Source organism: Pseudopodoces humilis, chromosome 6 (genome assembly GCF_049639895.1).
Source record: "Pseudopodoces humilis isolate 2021_Gansu_Grassland_sample_001 chromosome 6, ASM4963989v1, whole genome shotgun sequence".
Classification (NCBI taxonomy): Eukaryota; Metazoa; Chordata; class Aves; order Passeriformes; family Paridae; genus Pseudopodoces; species Pseudopodoces humilis.
The window spans coordinates 55,797,134-55,815,244 of NC_142205.1; the positions used below are offsets into that span (position 1 = coordinate 55,797,134).

The 18,111-nt window shown below is 41.6% G+C and overlaps 1 protein-coding gene across 2 annotated transcripts in view; it reads left to right on the plus strand.

The window, feature by feature from the left end:
* The first annotated feature begins 10,885 nt into the window (after nt 1-10,885).
* ARHGAP24 (Rho GTPase activating protein 24) overlaps nt 10,886-18,111 on the plus strand; it is a 184,909-nt gene continuing 177,683 nt past the window's right edge. The window contains exon 1 of one of the 2 annotated variants that reach the window (XM_088056594.1): nt 10,886-11,083. The gene's annotated coding sequence lies outside the window, so the exon portion shown is untranslated. Of the gene's footprint in view, nt 11,084-11,486; nt 11,504-18,111 lie in introns of those variants that run through there. The other variant, XM_088056595.1, reaches the window with a different exon arrangement.

Genomic DNA, 18,111 nt, shown 5'->3' on the forward strand with positions numbered 1-18,111 from the left:
AGCATCAGGTAGGAATGGTTTTATAGTCCAGGATGCATTTTCCTACTCTGAATTTTTCAGCTCTGTTATCATGTTAGCAGTGTAGCAACTTGCTGAGAGTGGCAGGGAAGCCAATCACAAGAGTACTGCATTTTCTGTTGCTTCTGGTCCCCAAGGTCTGGCAAGCAGGAAGGCTCGGGTTGCTACAAAGCCCTGGTCTGTGTTTGACAGCTTGGTTCTGGCTGAGAGCTGGCAAGGGTTTTGGCAGCCTCTCTGAAAGGGATTTGAATCCCACTGTGGGCTTAATGGTAGATGCAGTGCGATCCGGCTCCACAGAAAGTTTCTTTCCTTGTGTAACCAATTACATTTTCTTCCTGCTCCACAGCCTGTATAGTTTGATCACAATTAGATGGGTGACGGGGGCTTGGGTGGGCAAGGGGAGATCAGGTGAAATAGGGCTCAGTAAGTAATGTCACTTACAGGGACTAGTCTGGCATTTATTTTTGGCTGATGGCAAAAGTTTTACCTCAGAGCCAGAGATTCACAAAATACAATGTTTATTGTAACATCCTAGCCTGGGGCAGGGGGAAAGTGACTTGCCAGGAAAAAGAGTTAAAAAGAGGAGAAGCTTTTAACTTCTTAGTGCTTGGAATTTCCTGTGAAGGGCTTGGTGTACATGAGACATATGATGCTATTCCTCTATCAGCCATTGTTTGCATGGACAACGCTCCTTGTAGGTCTCCTTGTAAGTGGACAATTTCTGTTTGTTTGCTGCTGCCTAAAAGTCTTTCAGAACTGCTTCTCCCTAAATGGAGATAAACAGGTCTCTAGTAGCAAAGATAAAGGATCAGAGGAGACACATGAGATTGCAGAGGTCGTCAGACACATAAGGAAAGGAAACCAGAAGGTACTTCCTGAAGTGTAATTTCTGCTTAGTATTATTTATCTGGTTGATTAGTCTCACTTGCTAAACATACTAAAGCTTTTAGGATTTAGTATGCATTCTTATCCATTAGTTTCTGTTCCCCCATACCTGATACAGACAGTGTAAGGCAGGTGTGAATCACTGGGAGCCTCTGCCAGATCACTCCCTTGTTTTTCAGCATTTGCTGTAGAGTCTAAATGCTGGAATTGTGTATTGGCTTCCTGTCTTCAAAGAGTGAAAGGCATCAGCTTCCCTCACAATGAGGTAAAGCTGCATGACCAAGGCATTCTGGGAGCAGCTGTGAGTTTCTTGATATTGGAGATACCAGATGTTATCTCAGTTTTGCCATTTTTGGATCTGGATGTCTGCCACAGGAGCCTTCTTCCACAGCACTGAAGAAGCTGGGGAGCAACAAGTGTTGCTGCAGCTTGCTTATGAGGGGCAAACAATAATCTCTGTGCCTGTAGTATGTACTGCAAAAATGAGATTAAATTAAGAAGAAAAACCCAACAACAAACATAACCTGTACGTCAGGTCCTTTATATATGTATTTAATACAAAATTCACCAGCTCTGCATAAATTGCACGATGAAATAGTGGGACTAAAAAATGAGGAGTCTGTTTGTCAGCCATCCTGGATTATACTGCATGAAGTAGTAATCCCCACTGTTTGTGTGACTTTGAAGCATTATTCTGAGTACTTAAGGAAGGGAGGCATTTTTTTCTTCTAGAAGAAATAGCCATAATTACCTCACTGTTACAAGAACTGACCTGTTTCATTCTGTGGCCGCTTGCCTGGAGGAGAAGGTCATTTACCATGACACTTTGATAAAATCTCTGGAATTAAAAACTTTGAGTACACAGGCCATCAGGCATACATTAGGTTCTGGAAAATACTCATAAAACTAAATGAGGCATGTGGAGATGAGTGCAGCAGTCTTTATTGCCGTGATTAAGTATCCAGTTTTGTTGCTTCATTTGACTCTCTGATTTCACGTAGTCTCTGCTCATGGCATCACCTCCACTCACTGCATCTATTTTGTGTCATGTTGAGGAAATTGCAACAGGGGCTTAATATAGACCTCTGTGGCAAGCAGAATATAGACGCTTTAAAACATTCAAATGTAAAAATCCTGTTCTTGTTGGCAGGGTTATTCTTGGGTAAAAGGTCTTGAAGAAGAGGGGAATATCTATAGGGAGCTCTAAAGCGAAAAAGAACAGATGACAATGGTATTGCAAGAGAAACCCAAGAGCTAGTTGAGGGTTTTTTCCTGCTGAAAGGTTTTTATTAAGCACCTGGAAGGCATCAAATACATCTCAGAAGTACCTGGAGTCAATTGACTGGCCTTGAAAACAGCTTGTATGTGGGAGAAGAATGGACAGTTACTAGAATGGCTTTTATGTATAGGATAGCTGAAAGAGGAACCTATTTATGCTTGATCCAAAGGGAGTGTGCTGAGTGGCAAATGGGGCTTTTTGACTCTAAAGGTAAAAGCCTTACTTTTGCTATTAAAATCAAATGGCTCAAGAACTCTCTCTAGTATTTTGAAGTAAAAGCCACTGTTTGAGAAGGACATCTATCTGTCAGTCATGCCTCCTCAGGATGCATCCAAAAGAAGGGGAGAGAAATCACTTTGGACTGCTATGTTTTCTGTTTATGCTTAATCTGTTTCTAAAACTATCTATTGCTTGAATCACCTGTTGGAATTTGAAGGCTTTAATTGGGAGCTCCTGAGGTTTTCCTTACCTGTTGTTCCTGTGAAATGCATGATGAGGAATGGCAAACACTGCTATAGCTTTGAGTGCTCAGCTTCCCAGTACTCCAGGGGTAACCAAGCTTACCATGAAAATGTGATAAAACTAATTGGGATCTGCAATCCACAAATATGAATGGGATTGCATCCTATCTTTTCTGATCAGATAGATCTCATCTTTTGGCTTTACTCTGTAAGTTTCTGGTCTTACTCAGTAAGACCAGATTTACAGTACTGCAAAACAATGCATCATGCATTACAGATGAAGCGCAGCAAGAACTGCTAGTGAGACTTAGAAAGCAAACAGCCCACTAGCAAAAAGCATCTGATCTGTAACCATTGGAACTTTTATTTCAGTTTCTTCTCGTCAGGACCACAGTGGAATACAAGCAGTGGACTACCAAGTCCAAGTGATCCCTATTTTGGTGAGAAACTGAACAATTCTTAGCCATTTTTATCCCTGGATGCCTAATTAGAGTAACTGCAGAGATATACCTTAATACATCGTTGAAAGAAGTCCAGACATTTACTGGTATCACCAATAAAATAAACTTTAAAAAGCAAAATGGAAGAAAGCAACAGCAGCCTTAATAAAAGCATTTTCAGTGCTAGGGTAATAAGTGCATCATAACACTAGCAGAAAGATGGTGGGTTTCCTGAAAGGATTTAGATGAAATAAATATTGTGCACTGCAGATGCCAACCAGTAATGTTAATACATCATGCTATATTAGTCAATGGCACACTGACAGGGTCAGCTATTCAGAGGGGTAGGAAATGATAACTTATCTGGAAACACTTGTTGCAGTAGGAAGATGCTGGATGTTATTCAGCCACTGATGCAGCCTACTTGCATCTGTCCTCAAAAGAAGTGCTGATGGATATTCCAGGATCACACTTAAATTATTGCAGAATGAAAATATTGCAGGCAGCGTCCTGCAAGAAAATAATATGTGGATTTACCAAAGGACTGAGGTTCCCCTGACATACAATGTGTTGGTGATAGGAAGTCCAGATTTTGTGCAAGTACCATATATTCAAGACACCCAGTCTGTGACAATTGGTAACATGATGATGCAATAATGCTAGCTAGGATACTTGCACCTGGAAGAACGTCTGAGGAAAAGGTGAGATTTCCATAGTCTGGGAAATGGTCTGCTCCATTTTTAAGGCATTATGCAAGTCCTGATAGTAGCAGTCTTGACACAGTAACTTTATTTGATGAATTCAAGATATTTTAGTGCTCCTTTTTGACTCAATCTTCAAAATAATTCTTCAGTAATATGGAACAGAGTAATTTGTTTCCATCACTCTTGCTTTTGCTCACTAATGAAAACTGCCCAAAAAAAGCTATTTGTGAAGTTTTTTTAATGCCTCATCCAAGTCTTCAAGAGCAAAATTTCTAATTTCTCCTGGGTGACTAAGCCCCTTGTTTTGTGCAAGAGAATGTCTTGTGGGCAAATTGAGTAACAACTGTCTTTAGTTTTTGATCTCTTGTTTTTTTGTTCTGGTCATGTTCATCTGACCTTTGTTGCCCTTTGCACCTTAAACGATATAGTTTATGCAGAGGGGATTGTCACTTCAGAGCTTAAGTCCGAGAGGGTGGGACTGACCTTTGGGAATCTGTGTTGGTTTTTGTTAGATCCCTGCTCCTCACATGCCACCAGGGTAAAATACAATGCAATGGTTGTATTGGCTTTCTCAACTAAAAAAAATACAGACATTTCCTAGTGCAAATTGTTCGAGACACTGACTTCCTACCCCTCAGTGCTTGCTCTTTACTGATCAAATGTAGCAGTGACTGACTCAGAGGGTGATGTCTGGCTGCAGATGTCAGCAGAAGTAATTGCTGTGATAGATATGGACTTGAGTGTTTTTAAGCAGGCACAAATTGTGCCTTGTGCAATAACTGTACCTGTACATTTTATAAAGGCTTTTTGTTACAAGAAAGCATAGAAAGGAGAACGTGGTCGCCTGAGGAGGATGTGCTCTGTGGTGTTTTCATGTTTCTCCTCAGAGATCAGCCTTGACAGGCGAATGAGTATCCTCTGCACAGGGCATACAAACTGCTTGTTAGAAATCATGGGAATTGCAAAGCACAGAGACAATGGCACATAATTTCATTGTTTAGGGTTTTCTGAATTCTTTACCTGCTGCCTTAACATTAAATTCATCATATTTGGTGTCGTTATCCCTGTGTATTATTCCAGGTTCACTGTGGGCTGCTGTTTTTCCCATGGAAATGTACTGCTGCTTTACAGGGTGGCTGTTTCTGGTTTTCCATCCAGCCTATTGAGAGGCTATGTAAAGTGAAGCTTCTGTTTACTGTTGATGATGAACATTCACTTCTTAAGTGACTTGAGAATATTGCTTGGCCAATGGTGAACTCCTCTGAGCTCTTAGGGCTTGGGATTTCTCCCTATTGCTTACCTTCTACTGCTTTTTCCTAGCAGTTTTCTACTACAGCTGCTGCTATGTTGCTTATGAGAGTAAAGTTGCTCAGAGTCTGCATCTTTGAGTAGAAGGTGAGACAATGCATTTAAACATCAGATAGCAAGAACATAACTCTAAGTTCTGCTTGGATTCTTGTGTATATACATTTTAAGTGTATCACCAAAAATTAACCCTGACACCCAGTATTTTTGGGTTTGCTAATTTCATCTTGGCTGCTCCAACTGCTAAATACACAACTGAGGAACTTTCTGTAATTATTGCAGAATGTAAGTGTAGATGTTAATTTTTAAGGGGAAGAAATCTTGTTTCACAATGTCAGTGTTCCCAAGAGGTACAGGCAAAACTCCCTTTATTTCCACGTGAATTTCAGCTTCTAGGAAAATCCATCATTTGGGTTTTTTTAACTTACTTAAAAAAACCCTCTAACATTTATTTTTGTATGGCACCAAGTACTCTGCAAAATGCCCATTATCAATTTTGGAAGAAAACACATGTTATATTTGTCTATTTGAGAGTTCTACTCTCTGCATAGAAAAGAACAGAGGTAAAACTTTAGTAAAACTAAACTGTCCTGTGCAAACAGGATCCAGAATTTGCTGCTTTGAGCTGTGTCCTATAATAGTAAACGAAGATTCACTGATGGAATGACTACATTAGGAAGGGTTTTTTTTATTTTTATTTCTTCCTGCAAGGGATGGCAGCAGGTAAGGATACATTTGATTGTGTTCTGAGCTTCTGACCAAAGACAGAACGTCAGTTACTTTCTGCCTGTCCTATGAGTCCAAATGAAATTTGTTTTATAGTTGGGAAAGAATAGTATGTTTATACTAGTAAGGGCTAATTCCAAAGTAATCTTGGAGAAAAATTGGAAGATGTTTGGGAAATCAAAGCCAAGTGGTGTCATCTAATCTGAGATCCTGGCAACAGCCTTGTGAAAGAGTCAGATCTTGTAGTGAGTGAGTGCTTTAATAAAAACATTAGTTTTAAAGCCTAGTGTTGATGTTCCTGATCTTGGCTGTCTTGTTTCTACATTTCTGCATCCATTTGCCAAACTTTATCATTGCTTTATCTACTGAAGCTCTAGTCTTTGTCTTCTAATGCTTTCTCAGTTCTAAGGAATTAGTATAGTTTGGAGCACATATTACATAGGTGACTGTCTTTTCCTCAGTCAGAACACAGTGAAATCAGCTTCCTTCTGTGTGTCCAGAACAACCTTGTTTGGTTTTTCATAATAATTTTAGTACAACTCTAGACTCAACAATCTGAACTTGAAGGAAGTAGACCAGATAAAATTGTTTGGACTCTTACAAGAGGAAGAGAAATTCTCTGCTGAATACTGACATCCAACCTAAACATGAGGTTATTCTGAGCACTTGAACAGAAAGAGAGAAGTGATGAAAGGCTTTTTTTTTTTTTTTTTTTTTTTTTTTAAATTGAGTATTATCACAATTTCTTGGGATTTGATGTATGACACACCCATCTTAAGAGTTCTGCATTAGTCCTAGATATCCAGACTGGAAAACAGAACATGTAGCTAGGAATTATGATATCAAGAGCGACTATTGTTGCATGTGAGGTTCAGTTACCAAGCACAGGGATGGAGCAAGTTATAAGGCAGGGAAAGCAGAAAAACCAACAAACTGGTAAAGAATATTTTGCTACAATTGGGGGAAGCGGATATGTACATGGCAGGTTGCCCATGGGTTATTTGAGATAAAATCATTGCCAGCAGACAGCTAGATTTTTTATGGATTTGAAGACCCAGAAATTATTGAGACATTCTTGATAACTTTGAGCAGAAGTTTCCTGTATGTGGAAGGAAGAACTTAACACTTTTCAAACCATTTTCAACATGCCAGGTTTTGGCCCTGTCACTGAGCACTTGCATGTCGGTGCTTTATGGGTGTTATTGTAAGCAGCTTTACTCATTTGTGAAACATCTTGCAGAATCTGTCCCTAGGGAAACAGTAAAGATTTAAGCCACTATTCTGGGTGCTGTCTCTTGATTCTGAGTGTGACTTGTCCTTTTCTTGCTGAGAACTAAAGATACAGGAATATATTTATTCAGTGAGCTGTACTTGTGCTTTCTAACTTGTGGCCTTAAATTTTGATGACACTTGCTATTTGAAATTACAGTTCTTTCCTTATTGTCAGCCTTACTATTGAATAAACAAAGGAAATAGTGGTAAGCCAGTACTCAAAAATATCCAACAAAAGTTAAAACACTAGTGTTAAAAAAGAATACTGTCCCTTCCAAGATAATCCAGGCTCTGGGGGGGGATATGACAGAGTTTGTCTCTGAGTGAGTTAATGATAAGGTGAATTGATTTCCATGAAAATGAGAATAGGAAATGACTGTCCAACTTCTTCTGTTGAAGAACATAACCAGTGAGAATAGGATGAGAAGATATTTCCTGAAATGTAAAGTGAATTTAGTACAGTCTTCTCTGTTTTTATTAGACAGAATCTGCAGGGGCAGCAGATGCCTTCTGAATTTAGTTACACAGAAAAAAAGAAAGTGGTGTTTTTTCCTGCTTGCTTAGACTTTTTCCCACTTTTCTCACCAGACTGCACAGATGTCTGCAGAGAAGTTGTGTTCCAAAGACTGTGTATATGTATGTTTATATGGGTACTTGCCTTAGGAACATGTTTGCCCAGAGCAGGGGGATTACCTTTGGAACTGCTTGCACTTGGCCAAGGGAATTCCATGCCTGAGCAGTGCCAAACTATCTGTGGCAAATGCAGAATTCCTCCTTCCTGTTTGATTGTTTGGTAAAGTGTTTCTAGTTTTTGTCCTTAAATGTTCTGGCAAAAACAATGTGTTGTTCTTCCAGAGGCCAAGATTCAGAATCTTAGTTCCCTGCCACCCAAAGGCCAAGACTTTGAAGTGTCTCAGTCTTAGGTTTGGTATCTAAGGAGTTAGATAGGAGCAATTCTGACATAAGCTGGTACCTACTGGCACCAAAACAGGTTTTTCTTTGCCCTAATTTTGCATTGCATGGAGTTGGATAAGCTGTTTCCAGTTATAGGCCTGCTCCTACTGTTTTTTTCCTAACATAGCTAATAAATGACTGGATATTGATGATGCACACGTAAAAAAGACAGCTCAGGCTGAAGGATTTCAATGCTCATAAAACTGCAAGTATGAACAGGTTTATGCTCTAAACCTCAACTTTAGAAGGGTATCAGCTAGCAAACCATAAACAGAGAGAAAGAACAGGAGCAAGTGACCACCCATGAGCCAAGTAAGGAAGGAAAACTGATTACAAAGGGTCTCTTCACATGTGCAGTTGTTCAAGGATGTGAGTGGCTTTGCAGCTCAGCTTTTGAAAGCACCTGCGTTGTGGGCACGAGGCTGTGAGCTGCATGCTCGAGCAGGTCTGGCACAGAATCAGGGGGTTTAGTCAGTGCTGCAGCCAGCAGTTCCACTTTGCCCTGTGGCTTGCTTCCTGTGTGTCCCTGTGCTTAGGAAGTACATTGTACCACTCTCCTTTCTCTACGGTAGCTGAAATTTCCCTGGGGTTACTTCTCTCTTAAGAGAATAGCACAATAACAGAACAGTAATTTCCTATAATTTAAACAAAAGGTCTTGTGTCTTAATATGGCTGTTGTTCAGATAAAGTCACAGAACTGAAGAGACAAATGTTACAGAAGTGCCTGGGTTAAATTTTTATATAATGTCTATAACTATGATGCATAAAGTGAGGCTGCCATACGTACGGGCGCCTCAACAGAGCAGGCACGGTCCTTGATGGTGGCAGGCTTTCCAGCCCACTAAAAAATGTTTTTTCTAGTGTGTCATTCTGGCTGTTCTCCCTCTGAGCCTGAATTTGGCAGCCAAGCAAACTGAAGGCCAGCATAGGTACCCTGCTGTGCATGTGTTTAATTCTGTCCTCCTCACCATCTAAAGTTTGTGCACGTTTATTTTCTCTTCCTGAGCAGCCATGTATGATACACCCTGTTTATTCTTAAAAAATTACATTGGCAGAGTCAGCAAGACGTAGTGGTTTTTTCAAACTGGTATGGCTCCTGGGAGAAGCTGAATTTTGGTGGGGTTGCAGCATGCTGTTCCAGATGCTGAGGACCTCTGTTGGCCAAATCTCTCCATTTGGCAGTGAGATCACAGGAATGAATTTGCTCTGCCTCTTCCTTGCTTTATCTCTGTGGATTTCTTTTCCAGAGGCAGGAGCAGGGACCAGCCCTTGTGTTTAATGGCTTACTTAGTTCTCTTTTCTGGCTGGTTATCTCATGAAAAGCTGGGAAGCTGAGGAAAGTGCCTTGGGTTTTCCCATTACATTCATAAATGTACTGACTGGTGCGGGCCCCAACCCTTCCTGCAGCACTAGTGAGAAGCAGAGTTCAGAGGTTTGATTCAGTATGGATAACCAGGTACTTGCATCATTTTTTTTGCTGTTAAAAGTAGAAGCTTCTCCCGTACAGTGGTGTTCCATTTATCACTGCTGCAAGCTACGACATCTCACCTGCTACACTATGTAAATATTCTTCAGACCTCATCTATTGAAAAACCTGATAAATCTGAGGAATAAACCAGAAAACTGATTGCTTTCAGAAGGTTGTACCTATTCTGGGGATTTTTTAGTGCTTTCACATTGGGTGGAGCTGGAACCAGCAAACAGAGAATTGTGAGAAATGGGTCATAGGAGGCAAGTCGGTAGGAGTGTCTGTATCAGTCCAAGCTGCACTCATCAGATGCTGAGATTGTAATGCAAAACAATTTTCTAGCTTCTACAGACCTTCCAGCTCCAGTCATTAGCGGAACACCACGTGCCTGGTATGTGTAGCTGAAAATGTGCACGATTTTGTTGTTAGTGTGTACAGTAGGCTGAACCCTGCTTGGGCTTCAAAGTGTGATGTTGTGCCATCTTCAAATATCATTATTAGTAATGTTTTTCTTATGACCTCATTGTGGTACCGAGTTAGAAAGTGCTTTTTGTCTCGTGATGGGGATCTGAAAGAAGAGACCAGGAAACACAGCATCTAGGATTTTCCGAGAGAGGCTGATTCCACCTAAAACCAATACTGTGCTGTGGTGGAAGGACGGAGGTTACATGTCATTCACTGCCCTCTCTGAGTAAGAAGAGGAGCAGAGCGTAGCCTCATGATTCCTGAGTCACCCGGCAGCAAGCATCACTCCTGCCGTCCGGGGTGCGGACAGCAGCTCCCCAAACCCAATTGCGGCTGCAGTTTCCATCCTAATTCCCTGATCTCTGTTGTGCAACAGTCAGAGCTGAGCTTTTGGACCCTCGTGGTGCGGGCCCATGGATGGGTAAAACCCCGAGCCCTTTTAAAGACAGCTCCGCCGTGCCAAATTGCAGAGGTGCTGTTGGAAGTGGATGAGTCGGGGCCGCTCGGAGTGTGCTCAGCCGACTAAAGCTGCATCACAGGCACAAAGGAGAAAGGAGAGGGGGCGGGCAAACCTCTGCGTAGGATCTCGGGCTGTCCGAGTGTCCCCTTGGAGCGTGGCAGGGCTGGGGACAGCAGGGAGCCCGGCTCCCGGGGGGTGTCCCGGCGCTGGCATTCCCAGAGCGTCTGGGAGGGAAGGCAGGCGCGTTCCTCCGGCAGCGCAGCCGGCGGCGCGCCCCCGGGCTGCCAGCTGCCCGTGAAACCCGAAACCCGGGGGCTGGCCCTGCCAGGCCGCCCCGGCCCCTCGGCCGGCGCACACAACACATCGCACATTATCCATCACCCTCACACGCCGCCGCCCCGCCCGCCGCCGCGGGCTGGCCCCGGCGCGGGTCCCGGGGCAGCGCGGCAGCCCCCGTGGGATGGTGGCGGCCCCGCCTGCGCACAGGTCGCCTCAGCTGAGGGAGGGGGCAGCCGAAGAAACTTGTGAGCGCAGCCGGGCTGAAATCAGCTGGTGCCGAGCGTGCCCCGAGCCGCCGCCGCGTGTATGGGGGAGCAGGGCGGCCCTGCGTGAGGGCGGCCGGAGCCCGGAGAGGGGCAGCGCCGAGGTGAGTACTGCCGGGGAGGGTGGGTGAGTGCTGCTGGGGTGGGTGAGTGCTGCTGGGGTGGGTGAGTGCTGAGTACCGCAGGGTGAGTACCGCCCGGTACAACCCGGTTCTGCCTTGCGGACAACCCCGCGTCTGAGCGGGACGAGGCGCTGCTGCCGGCCGGGGAGCGGTGGCAGCAGCTGTGTGTGTGAGAGACAGCTGTTCTTGTCTGCTCTCTCTGTGTGTAGGCATCTTTCAGTGCTCTGCTGTGCTGTTATTTCTTAGCAGCGCTAAATACTTCCTAACAGGATCAGTTTGTGTTGGTTTCAGGGGTACAGGCTGAGTGAGGGTCATCTGACCACTTGTTGACTTGAATAAGTCAAAGCCCTCTGTGCTTGTGTAAAGTCTTGGGCTTGTGATGGTTGTCTTAAAATCTTCTACGTAAGTATCTGTAGCAGGATCTGAGAGATAAGGTTCATATTGGGACAGATCTTGAAATGAGGACTTTACCTAACGCTTTGGTGATTATGGTCTTCCATGGATTTTTAGAGCCACTGAGTGGATTTCTTTTTAATGTAAGGGAGTAGCTCTCTTGTCTTTTTTCTTCGTTGGGAAGGAAATTGAAGGTAATATTTGTCTCTATCTTCCTTTGCAGCAATATACATGCATGTTGTCAGTTTGGGAGTTTTCTTCTTCCAACAGGGTGGAGAGTATTAAATAATTCATGTTCGATGATGTTTGAAATTTTTTTTCAACAGATGAGTGGAAGTAAACAGCAGTGGTTTTTTTTTTTAGATAGATACCTTAGTCCTGAATAGGTAGAAATAAAAAAAATTAAAAAAATCCTGTGTAGCACAGTGACTTCATAACACAGAATTTATATTATACTAATCTGAATTCTGTTTGTCTGTTAAATAGCATAGTTGCTGGGAGAGGATGAGATGATAACTCTTAGATTAGCTGGTATTAAAATGCTGTTAAGTTCTGTTGCACAGTAGTTCTGTACCTAGGAGGTGACAGTAACTTCTGTACATTCAGGATTTCTCCTGAGGTAAGAATTAAGGGAGTGGGACTGAGCAGCAAAGTATCTTGTTCTAGCTAAAAATCATTAAAGTGGAGTCTCAAAATCACAGAAGACATGTAGAGTTACAGGCAAAGGTGGAGAGAAGGAAGGATTGAGAGTCAAGTGCTCGTTTCCAGTCTCACAAAATTTTCATGTTGTGGCAGGTTTTGTTATTGCAAAAGGCATCTTCTAGTACGTGATAGAGTGACTTAACGTTAAAAATAAATGTGCTTAGATCTTGTTTCTTTGTGCATAGTATCTGAAGTTATTAGACTGCCTCTTCTTTGGTTGTTGTCCTGTCTCTCTGCTGTATTTTTCTTCTCCTGTTCTTTACTTGATTTTCAGTCTTTAATGAAACTAACTAGGTTTAGTTTGGAGTATATGGGGTACCCATCCCAAAAATACCAAATCAAACAACACTCCCCCCCCCCCCCCCCCAAACAACATGGTAATTAAGTAAAAAATGTAAAGCTATGTAGAAAATTCAACTGAAAGCATGATTCTGTGTGGAAGGCATGATTTCTTGGTGCTGCAAGGTGATGTGCTGCTGGGGTCAGGTGAGAGGGAGGCTGTGGGTTGCTCCTTTGACATGTGCCTCTCCTGTGTTTGTGGAACAGTTCATGAAGATCACTTCTATTAATGGCTCTGTGACTAGGTTCATTTTTCTGGAGATGGAGTTTAGAAAGACAGAAATTAGGATTCCTTTAACAAATGGACCAGGTAATAGTTTGAAGTCCTGATAAGGTCATGTCTTCAGAAGCAGCCAGAATCAAAACTCTCTGTGACCTCCATGTGCAGCTGTAGCACACAAGCATGTCTTACTGCTTGATTCAAAATCTTGGGTGTTTTTTTTAAACACACCAGTTGGAAGAAAATAAAAGGAGTTGAAATTCATGGGGGGTAGTTTGAAGTGATTTGCATCTTCTGACTTCAGCTGTCTTCTGTGTAGACTTTTTTGTGTTTATTGTGATCTGATGGCCTTTGGAAGTATGCTTCATTCTTGGAGCTGTTAACTGGCTTTCTCTATATTGGACAGAGGGAATGCTTGATATAATTTTTATTTTAAAGTAATCTCCTGGAACAAAGTGTGATACTTCATCATATTGGGGGTGGCATTTGTGTGTACGCTGTTTTGAGGGTGAATGTATGTTAGCTTTCAGCCAGGACGAAAAACAAAAGGTTGTCTTGTCTTGTCTTGGTGTTGTAAACCAAGAAAAATACAGCAATAGTGTATCTGGTACAGTTCCAAGTCTGGAACTTGGCGTTCTGTTATGTTGAAGACTCCAGGTAAGGCGAGTGGCTGATAGTGTTGGATGATAAGGAAACACAGCTTTTAATGCCATTTGCTGCTCTACTGCCAGTCTTGTGAGAGATAGAAACATAAAAAGGCAATAGAGGCCAAATTTCCAGCTTAGATTATTTTCCTTCATGTAAGACTGTGGAAAGTGTGAGTGGAGAATTTAGTGCATCAGTTTCTATAATGCTAAAGCAAGAATTTCAAGTTAGAATTGTTTTTTATAGTTGCTGCCAGCATTTATTTAGAAAAATCTTGATTAAGTTGCACTTTTTAAATTCAAAGCACTCAAAAATACATGAAAATACCAGGCACCTCAAAGATGGATGTACTTCAGCTTCAGCAGCATAGCAGCTTCTTATACATTTCCAGACCCTTTCCTTCTACTTCATCATTTTGTAACATTTCAACATTTGTGTGATCAAAGTGGGTATGGTAAGGACTGGAGTGGAGCTGTAAATTGATTTTGTATTTAATTGATCATGGATCCAGAATAAGCCATAATGGTCCTTGATTAGCTTCCATTATAAACTAGATCATTTAGTTGTGAAGAATATCCTGTTTTGCCAACAAAGTAATTTGACAGACTCCTCAATATATTCATTTGGTGTAATTATCATAAGTTAGCTTTACTGCATGTTTTTGACTACCAGCTTTGTTAGCTCTGGTTACTATTAGCTCTTTGTATGTTTAGTAGCCTTCTCTATCCAAATTTCTACTTTCTCTAGAGTTACTATTTTATTTTTTACCATCTCTTTCTAAAAGTGGAAAATACAGTTTCTTCATTTTCTTTTCCCTTTTCCTATTCCAACATTTTTTTAAATGGTTTCCAGAGAAGATGCTCTCAGGTACTGTCAGTTCTTCCCAGCTTGAGTACCTGCTGAACAAGGAGACACAGAGTGGTGCACAGACAGACAGACGTCTGGCTGTCAGTGGCCTTTCCTCTTTGTAATTAATAGCTTCTTTGGTATTTGTCACCTACACAGCTTTGCAGTCATGATCTTTTTTTTTTTCCCCTTCGTTTTTCTTCCAAATCGTTGGTTACACTGCAAAATAAGATAGTTGCTTGGAGACTGGAAGCCACCTGCAGTGTGGTGCTTTTTTTTTTGTTTACGGTCATGGTCTTTGACTTATCTGTTAAAAGTTTGAATTAATTTTGTCCGCTTGGCTCAGCTCTAGTTTCATTGGGCTTTTCTAATGAAAATGTCATGCACCATCAAGCCAGAGGTCTTGCAGGAGCACGAGCTCACTGCTCTTAACTTCAGCGAACTTCTGTTGTTTACTGTTGTACTTGTTAGTTTGGAGGGGCTTTCATGCTCCATTGCTCAATGAGACAAACCCCAGGACATGCTGAATTCCTTGGCGAGGCATATAGTTTCTTGTCAAGACGTACCTTTCATATTCCTATAGTGAGTTTTGTGTGGTTTTGTGTAAGGGCAATTACGATTAGTAGCTTTTTAGCAAAGACATTTTTCACATGTGCTACTTCCAATAAGTAGTTGGTGTGCTCCCATGATTCTTTTCCCATGCTTACCTTTGCTTTTAGAACAGCAATTTGTTAAATAAATAAAATAGAGCTTAAATTTAGGTGGCTTGGCCTATCAAATTGAGCAATCATGAAGTGTTAGTAAAACCCAGCAATTTGCCTCCTTGCAAAACAGGGAAATAGCTCAAAATAAGGAAACAGCCAACACATTTTGGCCCACACCACAGAAATCAATGAAAAAGCATTTTTGGGTCTCTCAGTGATATCTAGAGGGATCTTACTGCCTCCCAGGTATAGGTAGAGTGCTCCTGCAGTAGGCAGAGAAAGTAGCCTTCCATTTAATCCTTGCTTGGCTGGCTTCATGTCAGCTCTGGCGAGAGCATTCTGGATTTTCCATAAACTGCCTTCCTAGCTGTATCTTTGACCTGCCCCGGCTTCCATATGCTGTGATCTGAGAAGAAAAATGTGAAGGAGGATAGAGGTGGCATCAGGGGAAGAAGTTTCTAGTAATTGGCAGCTGAAGCTGGAAAAGGTCTTAAAAAGGATGAAAAGAATGGTCAAGGACAGCACAGCTTCTGTGCAAAAACAGTGCGGTGGAGGGAACTTCTCAGCCTGTAGATGAGATGACTGGGAAAACTTCACTACCAAGTGGCAGGAAAAGGGTAGACAGAGAATACTTTTTTCTCCCTTATTTTTCAGTAGAGAAGTCCCAGGGTGTGTCCAGGAGTGATGGTGGCAGGCCTAAAACAAAAGGAGGTAATACTGTGTACAAGATGTAAGTACAGTGTAATTAATAAGTACTTGTAGTGTAGGGGTTAGTAAAAGGAAAACACAGTTATAAGGGGTAGCTAGCCCAAAATATTGCTGCTGCTTGCTTGTCTTAGCTATCCTGTTTCCCTGAGACTTTACTTCAGTCACAGTTGGAAATGGGATGCTGGGCTGGATGGGCTCTTTCTTTCCCATTGTAGCCATCCATTTGTTCAGTTCTGACCCTCTGTCATTTTAGTATTACTTATATGGGGGGTAAAAATGATCTGATACTCTGTGGCTTGATGAAAAGGAGCTGAATCACCACAGCAGATCATGAAGGCCTGCCTTCTTCAGCTAGGAATGTGTGAATACAAGGATAAAAGCTGCTGGTGCAAAGCAAGTTGTCATCTTTAAAAATCAAAAGCAAAAAGATTCATCACCATTTTGTTTCCAGGCAGTGCTGTGAAAATGAGTAGGCATGGTCTTACAGGATGAGTCTTTAGAGAATGAATAACAGCAGATCACGGCAAATCAAGTGGGGCAGAGACCCCCTGAAGCCTGCTGGAGCTTGGTCAAATATGGCTTTCTCTATGTTCCCAGCTTGACAGCTGACTGTAGAGGTGGAAGATGAAGAAGCTCAAGTGCTGCTGTGCTGCAGAAATCCCAGTGTGCTAAATGACTGTTTAGCAAATGGGAGAGTGCTACAGTCAAGGGTGACTTAAAGTATGCTTAAGGCCCCTCTTGAGTTTCTTGAGAAAGAAAAATGATACAGAGGCTACAGGCAATTAACTTTGCTTCTCATTCTTCAAATCCTGCTCTGTGGATCAGCTGGATGAGGTAACTTCCCTCCATGGTCATATTGGTTGATAATTCTTTCACTATTTTGGAGGGGAAAAATGTTTCAGTAATTCTCAAACAAACCGTGCATTGTACAGTAGCTTCAAGATATTGTTGCTGTATGTATTTAGAACTAGTGACTTTAATCTAGTTGATTGTTACTGTAATGGAGTTTTAATAATATTTGCCTTATCTACTTTGACATGAACTGAGAAATAAGAATTGTGAAATTATCAATATATAGCACAGAATATGATAAAACTAATTTTTAATTCTTCCTGTTGGAGCATAACAGATTGCTGCAGCTCAGAGGCAAGTAAGTGAACATGGATGTATATCTAGGAGATGAAGACAGGCTTCTGGAAATCTTATTTATTTAATGACATCATTGCCTTATTTCAGAGTGTTGTCTTGGTTAGTGTTCTGAGTAATTTGGGGTCTTGGTGTTGTTGTTAAAGGTGAGATAATGATGAAGGGAAAAGCTGTGCTGTAAACATTTGCTTATAATTATAAACTAGCTGCCATGGAATTTTGATTGTTCAGAAGCTGAAGCAAGCAGCCCACTTGCTGTATAAGCTTTTTTGTTGTGGAGCCTCTAGACAATTCCTTCAAGAGTTTGGGTTTCTGGTTGTTTTCTCTGTGTCTTTGTATGTCTGTGGTGGGTTGGTGTTGAGCTCTTGCCTCTTATCCGTGACTGAGATCAAAATCGTGTGTCACATGCATGGATAGTTGCTGTGGTTATCCACTACTAAGTGTTCTTGCTACACACAAACCCAGAAATCCTGGATGCTAGAAAGAAATAATTCCTCTGGCAGTTGCAATATTTGTGCAGCTGTTCCCACAGATGTTTCTTTTTTCTTGGCTTTTTTTTTTTCTTTTTTAATTTCTCCTAAGAAGTAAGCAAACCGAGGCAGATATGTTAAAGGGCCTGCCTGGAGAAGGAGAGAGAAAATGCAATACGTTTTAGTTTGGACATCGTGATTTACGTTCTTCCAAAATGACTGTGAATTCTTGTTTGCCAAGTCCAAAGCCTGCTTAAGCTCTGCAGAGCTGAATGGAAATGTCTTAAAATGGGTGCTTTGCAAACAGGCTTTGAGAGTCAGAGTCTGATTGTGGTAATTTGGGATCTTAATAGCATTGCTGGAACCCCAGTGGACCAAACTTCAATGTCTAATTTACTCGCTTTAGAAGTGAATTGGAAACATACTGGTCAGAAAACTTGTTGTGACAGAGCTTTGCACTGTGGCTAGAAGTGAAATTTTGGAATGAAAACATTGTAGCAAACACCCCCTACCCCTCAGTCAAAAACTGATTGCAAGATTGAGGACTAACTCTGTTCATATATAAGATGCATTTGTTCACTGTTTTAAAAAAAGCAAATACAATTCTGTTATATGGCAGTGGGAAGTATTGAAGGTTCTACTTTAAATGCAGCTCAAGTAAAAATTTTTTAAAAGTCAATAAATTAATTGGAATGTAAGACTTTATTAACATTTGATGCATGATGGTGAAACCCCTTCTCCTAGGAGAATACGGGGCTCAAACTGGAGTCAGTTAACCTCATCCCCCAGAAATGTTTAATAAATGATATTTAGGAAAATATACATTTGTATAAATAC